Raw genomic sequence first — 10,204 nt, forward strand, 5'->3', positions numbered from 1 at the left:
TATTTTTCATTCCCTTTGTGTCTTCATCAATTTCTTTCATAAGTGTTCTGTAGTTTCTAGAGTATAGTATGTTTACCTCTTTGGTTAGATTTATTCCTAGGTATCTTATGGATTTTTATGCTATTGTAAATGGGATGGATTCATTAATTTCTCTTTCTTCTGTCTTGTTGGTGGTGTACAGAAATGCAACTGATTTCTGTGAATTGTTTTTGTATCCTGCCACATTGCTGAACTGCTGTATGAGTTCTAGTAACTTAGGGGTGGAGTCTTTAGGGTTTTCTACATAGAGTATCATGTCATCTGGGAAGGGTGAGACTTCTTGACTTCTTCTTTGCTGATTCAGATGCATTTTATTTCTTTTTGTTGTCTGATTGCTGAGGCTAGGGCTTCTAGTACTATGTTGACCAGCAGTGATGATAGTGGACAGCCCTGCCATGTTCCTGACCTTAGGGAAAAGCTCTCAGTTTTTCCCCATTGAAGATGATATTTGCTGTGGGTTTGCCATAGATGGCTTTTATGATATTGAGGTATGTACCCCCTACCATACACTGTGAAGAGTTTTGATCAGGAAGGGATGCTGCACTTTGTCAAATGCTTTTTCAGCATCTATACAGAGTATCATAGGTTCTTGTTCTTTCTTTTACTAATGTATTGAATCCATTGATTGATTTGCAGATGTTGAACCAACTTTGCAGCCCAAGAATAAATCCCACTTGGTCATGGTGAATAATCCTTTTACTGCACTGTGGGATCCTATTGGCTAGTATTTTGGTGAGAATTTTTTCATCCATGTTCATCAAGGATATTGGTCTGTAATTCTCATTTTTGATGCAGTCTTTGTCTGGTTTGGGGATCAAGGTAATGCTGGCCTCATAAAATGAGTTTGGAGGTTTTCCTTCCATGTCTATTTTTTGGAACATTTTCAGGAGAACAGGTATTAATTCTTCTTTAAATGTTTGGTAGAATTCCCCTGGGAAACCGTCTGGTCCTGGGCTCTTGTTTCTTGGGAGAGTTTTGATGACTGCTTCCATCTCCTTACTGGCTATGGGTCTGTTCAGGTTTTCTATTTCTTCCTGATTTAGTTTTCATAGTTTATATGTCTCTAAGAAGGCATCCATTTCTTCCAGATGGTCAAATTTGCTGGTGTATGTTGCTCATAATATGTTTTCATAGTTGTATTCCTTTGTTGTTGGTTATGATCTCTCCTCTTTCATTCATGATTTTATTTATTTGGGTCCTGTCTCTTTTCTTTTTGATAAGTCTGGCCAGGGGGTTATCAATCTTAAGAACTAGCTCCTAGTTTTGTTGATCTGTTCTATTGTTCTTTCAGTTTCTATTTCATTGATTTCTGCTCTGATCTTTATTATTTCTATTCTCCTCCTGGACTTCAGCTTTCTTTGCTGTTCTTTCTCCAGCTCCTCTAGGTGTAGGGTCAGCCTGTGTACTTGAGATCTTTCTTGTTTCTTGAGAAAGGCTTGTATTGATATATACTTTCTCCTCAGGACAGTCTTTGCTGCATCCCAAAGGTTTTGAACAACTATGGTTTTATTTTCATTTGTTTCCATTATTTTTTTTTTAGAAATTTGCTTCGATGATTTTTTTTAATTCTTCTTTAATTTCCTGGTTGACTCATTTTTTTCTTTAGTAGGATGTTCTTTAATCTTCATGAATTTGAGTTCTTTCCAATTTTGCTCTTGTGGTTGAGTTCTAGTTTCAAAGTATTGTGGTCTGAAAATACACAGAGAATGATCCCAATATTTGGTACTAGTTGAGTCCTGATTTGTAACCCAGGATGTGATCTATTCTGGAGGATGTTCCATGTACACTAGAGTACACTGTGTATTTTGTTGCTTTGGGATGGAATGCTCTGAATATATCTGTAATGTCCATCTGATCCAATGTGTCATTTGAAGCCTTTATTTCCTTGTTGATCTTCTTTAAAAAGATTTTATTTATTTCTTTGAGAGTGAGATCACAACTAGGCAGAGAGGCAGACGGGGGTGGGGGAAGCAGGCTCCTTGCTGAACAGAGAGCCCAACACGGGGCTTGATCCCAGGACCCCAAGACCATGACCTGAGCTGAAGACAGGGGCTTAACCCACTGAGTCACCCAGGCCCCCCTCCTTGTTGATCTTTTAATTAGATGATCTGTCCATTTCAGTGAGGGGAGTGTTAAAGTCCCCTACTATTATTGTATTATTGTTGATGTGTTTCTTTGATTTTGTTATTAATTGGTTTGTATAATTGGCTCCTCCCATATTAGGGTCATAGACATTTAAAAAAATTATTGACGTCTTCTTGTTGGATAGACCCTTTAAGTATGATATACTGTCCTTCCTCATCTCTTATTATAGTCTTTGGCTTAAAATCTAATTTATCTGATATAAGGATTGCCACCCCAGCATTCTTTTGATGTTCATTAGCATGGTAAATGGTTTTCCACCCCCTTACTTTAAATCTGGAGGTGTCTTTGGATCTGAAATGGGTTTCTTGCAAACAGCATATTGGTTGGCCTTGTTTTTTAATTTAATTTGGTATATTTATTTAACAGAGAGAGCAAGAGACACAAGCAAGCAGAGGGAGAGGGAGAAGCAGGCTACCCACGGAGCAGGGATCCCAATGCAGGGCTCAATTCCAGGACCCTGGGATCAGGACCCTGGGATCATGAACTAAAGGCAGTCACTTAATCAAATGAGCCACCCAGGTGCCCCTGGGTGTTGTTTTTTTAATCCATTCTGATACCTCATGTCTTTTGATTGGAGCATTTAGCCCATTTACATTCAGGGTAACTAAAAAAATGTATTAATTTAGTACCACTATATTGCCTGTAAAGTAACTGTTACTGTATATTGTCTCAGTTCCTTTCTGTTCTTAGGCTCTCTCTTTGCTAAGAGGATCACTTTCAATATTTCCTTTTGGCATTTGAAAATTCTTTTCATTTTTGATTGGCCTAGAAGCTTTTTATTTCTCCTCCGATATTCAATGACAGCCGAGCTGGATATATTATTCTTGGCTGCATGTTTTTCGCAATTAATGCTCTGAATATATCATGCCAGTCCTTTCTGGCCTGCCAGGTCTCTATGGACAGGTCTGATTCCAATCTAATATTTGTACCATTGTATGTTACAGACCTCTTCTCCTGAGCTACTTTCAGGATTTTCTCTTTGTCACTGAGACTTGTAAGTTTTACTATTAGATGATGGGGTATTGACATTTTTATTGATTTTGAGGGACGTTCTCTGTGCCTCCTGGGTTTTGTTTTTGGGTTTTTTTTTTTTTTTGTCAGAGAGAGAGAGAGAACAGGCAGAGTGGCAGGCAGAGTCAGAGGGAGAGGCAGGCTTCCTGCGGGGCAAGGAGCCCGATGTGGGACTCAATCCCAGGACGCTGGGATCATGACCTGAGCCGAAGGCAGCTGCTTAACCAACTGAGCCACCCAGGAGTCCCTGTGCCTCCTGGGTTTTGATGCGGTTTCATTCGCCAAATTAGGGCAGTTATCTTCTATAATTTGCTCCAATATACCTTCTGCCCCTCTCTCTCTTTCTTCTTCTTCTGAGATCCCAATTATTCTAATATTGTTTCATCTTATGGCATCACTTTTCTCTTGAATTCTCCCCTCATGATCCAGTAGTTGTTTATCTCTCTTTTTCTCAGCTTCTTTATTCTCTTTCATTTGGTTTCCTATATCATTAGTTCTCTCTTCTGCCTCATTTATCCTAGTAGTAAGAGCCTCCATTTTTTATTGCACCTTCTTAATAGCTTTTTAAATTTCAATTTGGTTAGATTTTAGTTCTTTTATTTCTCCAGAAAGGGATTTTATTTCCTCAGAAAGGGATTATCTAGTATATTCTATGCTTTTTTCAAGCCCAGCTAGTATCCCTTTTTTTTTTAAAGATTTATTTATTTTTTTATTTATTTGACAGACAGAGATCACAAGCAAGCAGAGAGAGAAGGAGCGGAAGCAGGCTCCCTGCTGAGCAGAGAGCCTGATGCTGGGCTTGATCCCAGGACCCTGGGATCATGACCTGAGCTGAAGGCAGAGGCTTTAACCCACTGAGCCACCCAGGTGCCCCCAAGCTAGCATCTTTATAATCGTCATTCTTAAGTCTACTTCTGACATCTTACTAATGTCCATATTGATTAGGTCCCTAGCAGTCAGTACTCCATCTTGTTTGTTTGTTTGTTTTTAAGATTTTATTAATTTACATTCCAGAGAGAGCTCAAGATTACAAGCAGGCTCCCTGCTCTTGTGGGACTTGATGTGGAGGAGCCCAGTGTGGGACTCAATCCCACAACCCTGGGATCATGACCTGAGCTGAAGGCAGATGCTTAACCAACTGAGCCACCCAGGTGTCCCTCTTGTTCTTTTTTTTTTTTTTTTTTTTTTTTAGGTGAGTTTTTCCACCTTGTCATTTTGTCCAGAGAAGAATAGATGAATGAGAGAAAAAAATTCTAAAATGGTAACAACGAGCCCAGAAAAATATACACTAACCAAATCAGAAGAGACTCAAAACTGGGGGCAGAAGAAAGGGGAAGAAAAAAAAATATTTAGGCTGGTGAATAGAACAGAGCCACATGCTTGATTTTGAATGTATTATGGTCTATTAGAAGAAATTGCCTCCCAAAATTTTAAAGAAAGAAAAACTTAAATATATACAAAAATAAGGGTAAACATGATGAAGGGATAAATTATGACTATAAAGATGAAAATTAAAAAGATGTCACAGGGGCCCCTGGGTGGCTCAGTGGGTTAAAGCCTCCACCTTTGACTCAGGGCATGATCCCAGGGTCCTGGGATGGAGTCCTGCATTAGGCTTTCTGCTCAGCAGGGAGCCTGCTTCTTCCTCTCGCTCTGCCTGCCTCTCTGCCCACTTGTGATCTCTGTCTGTAAAATAAATAAATAAAATCTTTAAAAAAAATTTATAAAAAGAACTGGAAAATAAGTTGGCTGAAAAAAAAAAAGTAGAGAATGTGACCAGGCTAGAGACTAGACCAAAGCCATACATTAGATTTAAGGTATATTATGGTCTGTTGGAAGAAACTGTATCCCAAAATTTAAAGAAAAAAAACTTATACAAATACAAAAAATAAGGTTAAGTACAATGAAGGGATAGACTATGACTATAAAAATGAACATTATAAAAGGTATCGATAAGGGATGCCTGGATGGCTCAGTTGGTTAAGCAACTGCGTACAGCTAGGGTCATGATCCTGGAGTCCTGGGATCAAGTCCCGTATCAGGCTCTCTGCTCAGAACTGGTCTGCTTCTGCCTTTGACCCTCTCCCCTCTCATGCTCTCTCTCTATCACTCTCTCAAGTAAATAAATAAAACGTTTTAAAAAATAAAAAATAAAAAGGTATTGATAAGATAAACTAGTTAAAATAGAAAAGAGGAAAAATTCAAAAAATAGAAAAAGAGAAAAGTAAAATTTTTAAAAATTTAACTTTGAAAGACTAAAGGATCATGGGGGGAAAATCCATGAATTCTGTGTGCTGCATTCCTGTATCTCTGGAGTTCCACCATTTTCATTGATCTGTGAACTTGGTCTTGGCTGGATGTTCTTGCTGATCTTCTGGGGGCCTGTCACCGTGACTCTCAAATGTCTTTGCAGAACTGCACCGCCCTTGCCAGGGGCCAGGCTAAGCAATCTGTGTGGTTATGGTCTTGGGAGCCTTTGTTCCCTGAGCGCTTTCTGTAGAGTTCCCGCGGACAGGAATGAAAATGATGGCCTCCCAGTCTCCCACCTGGAGGAGCCAAGAGCTCAGGGCCCCACTCCTCAGTGCGCGCTCAGAGAAAAGCGCTCAATCCCTCCCATCTCCCTGGTTTCTGGCTACGCTCTGAGCTCCCCCGGCATGTAGCCGAGCATTTCTGTCTCAGGCGCACGGCCCTGTTTGGAGTCTCCAAACCCAGCAGATTCCTGCCACGCCCTCCCGCACCACTCCTCCTGGAAAAGGAGGGGGTGTCCCCAGATCTGCCACTTGTGGGGTCCCTGCTCCAAGAGCAGGGGTCAAATGTGCCTTGTATCACAGTTTAAGGTAATCCTGAGCTGAAAGCCCCCGCCTTGGCTCTGTCTCTGCAGCCGGCTTCCCCACTCTGATGCCTGGGGTCTCTGTCACACTCAGACACCCCTGGTCTTTCTGTGACCCCACGGGTCCTGAGACCACACAGTCCCCACGAGGGCTCCGCCCCCGCTTAGCCTCTGGGGCCGCGTCTCTCAGTGGAGCAGACTTCTAAAAGTTCAGATTTTGTGCTCCGCTGCTCTACCACTTGCTGGGAGCTGGCCCCTCCCCCTCCCCAGGTCTATCTTCCTGTATGTCACTTTGGCTTCACTTCACACATCCTACCTACCAAAAAGGGGTCACTTTTCTGTTTCAAGAGTTGTTGATCTTCTCTTCACTCTCTTGTTGAGTTTGTAGGTGTTCAGAGTGGTTGGATAACTATCCAGCTGGATCCCTCGGACCAGATGAAATTTAGGTCTACTCCTCTGCCGTCTTGCTCTTCCTCTGAAAAGCTCTCAGCTTTTCCCTGTTGAGGACCATACTTGCTGTGGGCTTTTCATAGATAGCTTTTATGTTATTGAGCTATGTGCCCTCTATCCCAATATTTTGAAGAGTTTTAATCAGGAAAGGATGCTGTATTTGGTCAAATGCCTTTTCTGCTTTAATTGAGAGGATCATAAGGTTCTTATTTCTTCTTTTGTTAATGTGACCCATCACACTGGCAGAGGGGATTTTAATCTGACTGACGGTGAGTAGAGAATTTGTTCTTTTTTTAGGAGACCTCAGCTCCTACCAGCCCCCAGCAGTGGAGCACCAGAGTGGAAGTTAACCACGGTCTACACTCCTGGCCCTGGCACCCACTGGCTGGGTCCCCTCAGCCATGTCTTAACCTCTGAAACTGTTTACTTCCTGATACAGATAGAGTAAGAGCATCTTGTTTGCAGGGCTGCTGAGAGATCCAGGTGACTGGGCAGCTGTGAGGCACGTAGGGAGCATTCCACACCTCCTGGTTACTGATAGCTCTGGATTATCACAAACTCCTTTGTGTTGGTCCCCGCCCGCCCCTGGTGCCCTGGCTCCCAGTACACGGCTGGCGGGTGCTCGTGGAGCCCAGGGAAGGCTCAAATGCAGAAACCACTGAATGACTGTGTCACGGGCAAGAGCCAGGAGCAAAATGGTAAGTGAGAGCGTGGAGAAGACAAAGACAGGGAGAAAAGGTGAGGGGTCACTAAGGAGAGGCCGTTCTACAGAGACTCGGGAAGGAGGTAGGGGAGCACCAGGAGAATGAGAAATTCAGAAATGCAAACAAAGCGATTAGGGTGAGAGCTGAGGAATCACAAGAACCACGGGCTGCTGTTTCAGTGATAGTAACTGCCTATTACAGAGCAAGCAAAGGAAGGGAGACTGCTTCTTGGCATGAGGTTTTGTTTGGGGGTGATGAGATGTTCTGGAGGCTGATAGTATTGCTTGCACAATAGCGAATATACTAAAACCACTAAATTATACATTTTTAATTGGGTCTATGTAAACTCTATCTCCAGACAGTAAAAGGAATAAGGGGAAATGCAGCGTGCTGGTCCCATCTGGGGTGTGTGCGCGCGGGAGCACTGAAGACACTCGAAACATGTGCTCAGTTCTTCATGGTCATGCCAGGGGTTGATTTTCTTACTCATTAAACTGTAGAGATATGCTTTACTTATGCTTTTTTGATTGTATAAAAATATGACAAAAAGTTAAAATGCGTCCTATAAGGGAGAAAAGCATGGGAGAAAAAGAACAAACCGAGGAAGATACCGGAGCAGAAATATCTAGGAGAAGAGATGCAGCGGGATGGGTACCTGCGTCAGGAGATGCTCAGGCCACCCTGTAGGCTGCCCAGGCACTTCTGCCAGCCGGCCCCACCCCAAGCCCTCCCTGAGGCTGGAGGTCAGCTAAGCTTAGCTGGGAGCTGCCAATGGCCTCAGCCTCCTGCCCCAGCTCTGACTTGGCTTTCTATGCCCAATGTTCCTCTTTTTTTATATAAAATATACAGCCACCTCCTCCAGGATGTTTTCCCTGATATAGCCAACCAAACTGGTCCCTTGCCACCTTATAGACCCTACTCCCTCACTCGGGATGCTGGTGTCCCGACCTTGAAGGCTTGGGGTCTTTGATATTGTCTCTGTGAACTGCTCAGTGGTTTTAATATGCTCGGGGTCATGCCTGCCTCCCACCTGTAAGCGTCTCAGGGCAGTGACTGAACATGTGGGCAAGTCCCCCCAGCCAGACAGCCAGCTCAGCTACTTGAGCAACCAAACGGCTCTGGGAATGGTGTCCTTACACACAAAGGGAAAACCTCTCTCCCAGATACAACACTCTGTCTCTAAGGCTCCCCTGCAAAAAAGATGCACAGAATATAATGTGGTATAAAGAGCTCCACAACAGTCACCTGACAGAGAAATGATGAACTCTATGTAGATAGCTTATAACCTGAAAATCCACTTGAAAATACATGACTTTGCTGGCTCTTCCAACAAACATAAGGACAACGAAACACTTAACACTTAGAACAGGACGCAGAGGCACTCCGTACAGGCGGTGCTGAAGTGCTCCGTCAGCTCACACCTGCTTGCTTTCCACCAGCCTCCTTTACGCTCAGCCAGCAGCCCAGGGCCCCAGCAGACAGCTCTGTCCGTCTGCCAGCACGTCCTGCTGCCCCCACGCCAGCTAGCCCACACTGACCAGGAGGGATGAGAAGGGACGAGCCGCTGAGGGTGGTGTCCAGGAGAGGACACTGGTGGGACGATGGGAAGAGAAAGGTGCACCTGCTGTGGCCTGACCAGTGCCAGCTGGGGTCTCAGACGATAGACGTCCCTCCAGACCGGGGCAGGAAGAGGTCATGGCCACCCAGAGCTCCCCTGGCGGCTTCCTCCTTCGGGGTTTCTCTGAACGCCCAGGACTTGAAAGAAGCCTCTTCGCGGTTGTCCTACCTTCTGACTCAGGTGGGCAACACCCTCACCATTCTGCTGTCTGACCTTTTTCCTCTCTGACCTGTCCTTCTTGGACCTTCTTGGATGAGTTCCATCCTCCAGATGCTGGTCAACCCCTGGGGCCCAAAACCCATCAGCTTCCTTGGCTGCTCTGTTCAGCTCTTCATCTTTCTGTTCCCGGGGACCACTGAGTGCACCCTCCTGGCAGTGATGGCCTCCGACTGCTATGCGGCCACCCGCCAGCGCCCCCACTACACCACCATCATCTAGCCCTGCCGGTGCCAGCAGCTGGCATCCGTGGCCGGGGTCATCGGGCTGCTGGAGTCAGTAGTCCAGACGCCACCCCCTCTCCGCCTGCCCCTCTGTCCCCATCGGCAGATGGATGGCTTCGTGTGTGAGGTCCCAGCTCTAATCACATTGTCCTGTGGGACCACCACCTACAACGAGACCCGGAGGGCTGTGGCCAGCGTCCTCATTCTGGTCGTGCCCCTCGGCCTCATCCTTGTCTCTTACTGTGCCATCGCCCGAGCAGTGCTGAGGATTAACTTGGCGCAAGAGTGGAGGAAGATGTTTGGGACCTTCCCCTCCCATCTCACAGCGGTCACCCTCTGGTACAGCTCAGGCATTGTCGTCTCCCTCCAGCCCCAGAGTTCCTATGCTCACAAATGGGGCAAGTTCTTTGGTCTCTTCTATGCCGTGGGCACCCCAGCACTTACCCTCTCACCTGAGGAACAAGGAAGTCAAGAGAGCCTTCAGGAGACTGCTGGGGAAGGACAGGGACACAAGGCGGAGCTGAGTGCGGGTCCATGTGCTGCCCAGTCCAGAAGAGGTCCTCGTGCCGCTGGCAGGAAGCCTGTGTTCCCCGCACCTGTGCCCTCCCCCACGGTGCCACGCCAGTGGATGATGGCCACGTGTGTGCACGCAGGGGTGCTTGCATGTGCCCTATCTGTAAGGCAGGGACAGGAAGTGGGCTGAGGTGCGGAAGGCACCGATACGTGAAACAGGAGAGATTTCAGATGATCTCCTCTTTGATCTATTTTGTCTTTAATGGTCTTTGCCTTCACCACGATGTGTCTACACCATCTGTCCTAATGGTTTCACACCCATTTCTGATCCCTGCCACACCATTTTGCTTCTCCCTTCAGTTTTTCCCACACTTCCTTCTGTGTGTTTTGCATTGTTCATTCATTTCATCCTCCCAAATGACAGCAGGAGGGGGAGCTGAGGTCAGGCAAGCTC

General features: G+C 45.4%; 1 pseudogene; it reads left to right on the plus strand.

Annotated features, from left to right (window-relative positions):
• Positions 1-8,874: 8,874 nt before the first annotated feature.
• Positions 8,875-9,761, plus strand: LOC131839908 (olfactory receptor 2H1-like; annotated as a pseudogene).
• Positions 9,762-10,204: the final 443 nt, after the last annotated feature.

This window comes from Mustela lutreola, chromosome 8 (genome assembly GCF_030435805.1).
Source record: "Mustela lutreola isolate mMusLut2 chromosome 8, mMusLut2.pri, whole genome shotgun sequence".
Lineage (NCBI taxonomy): Eukaryota > Metazoa > Chordata > Mammalia > Carnivora > Mustelidae > Mustela > Mustela lutreola.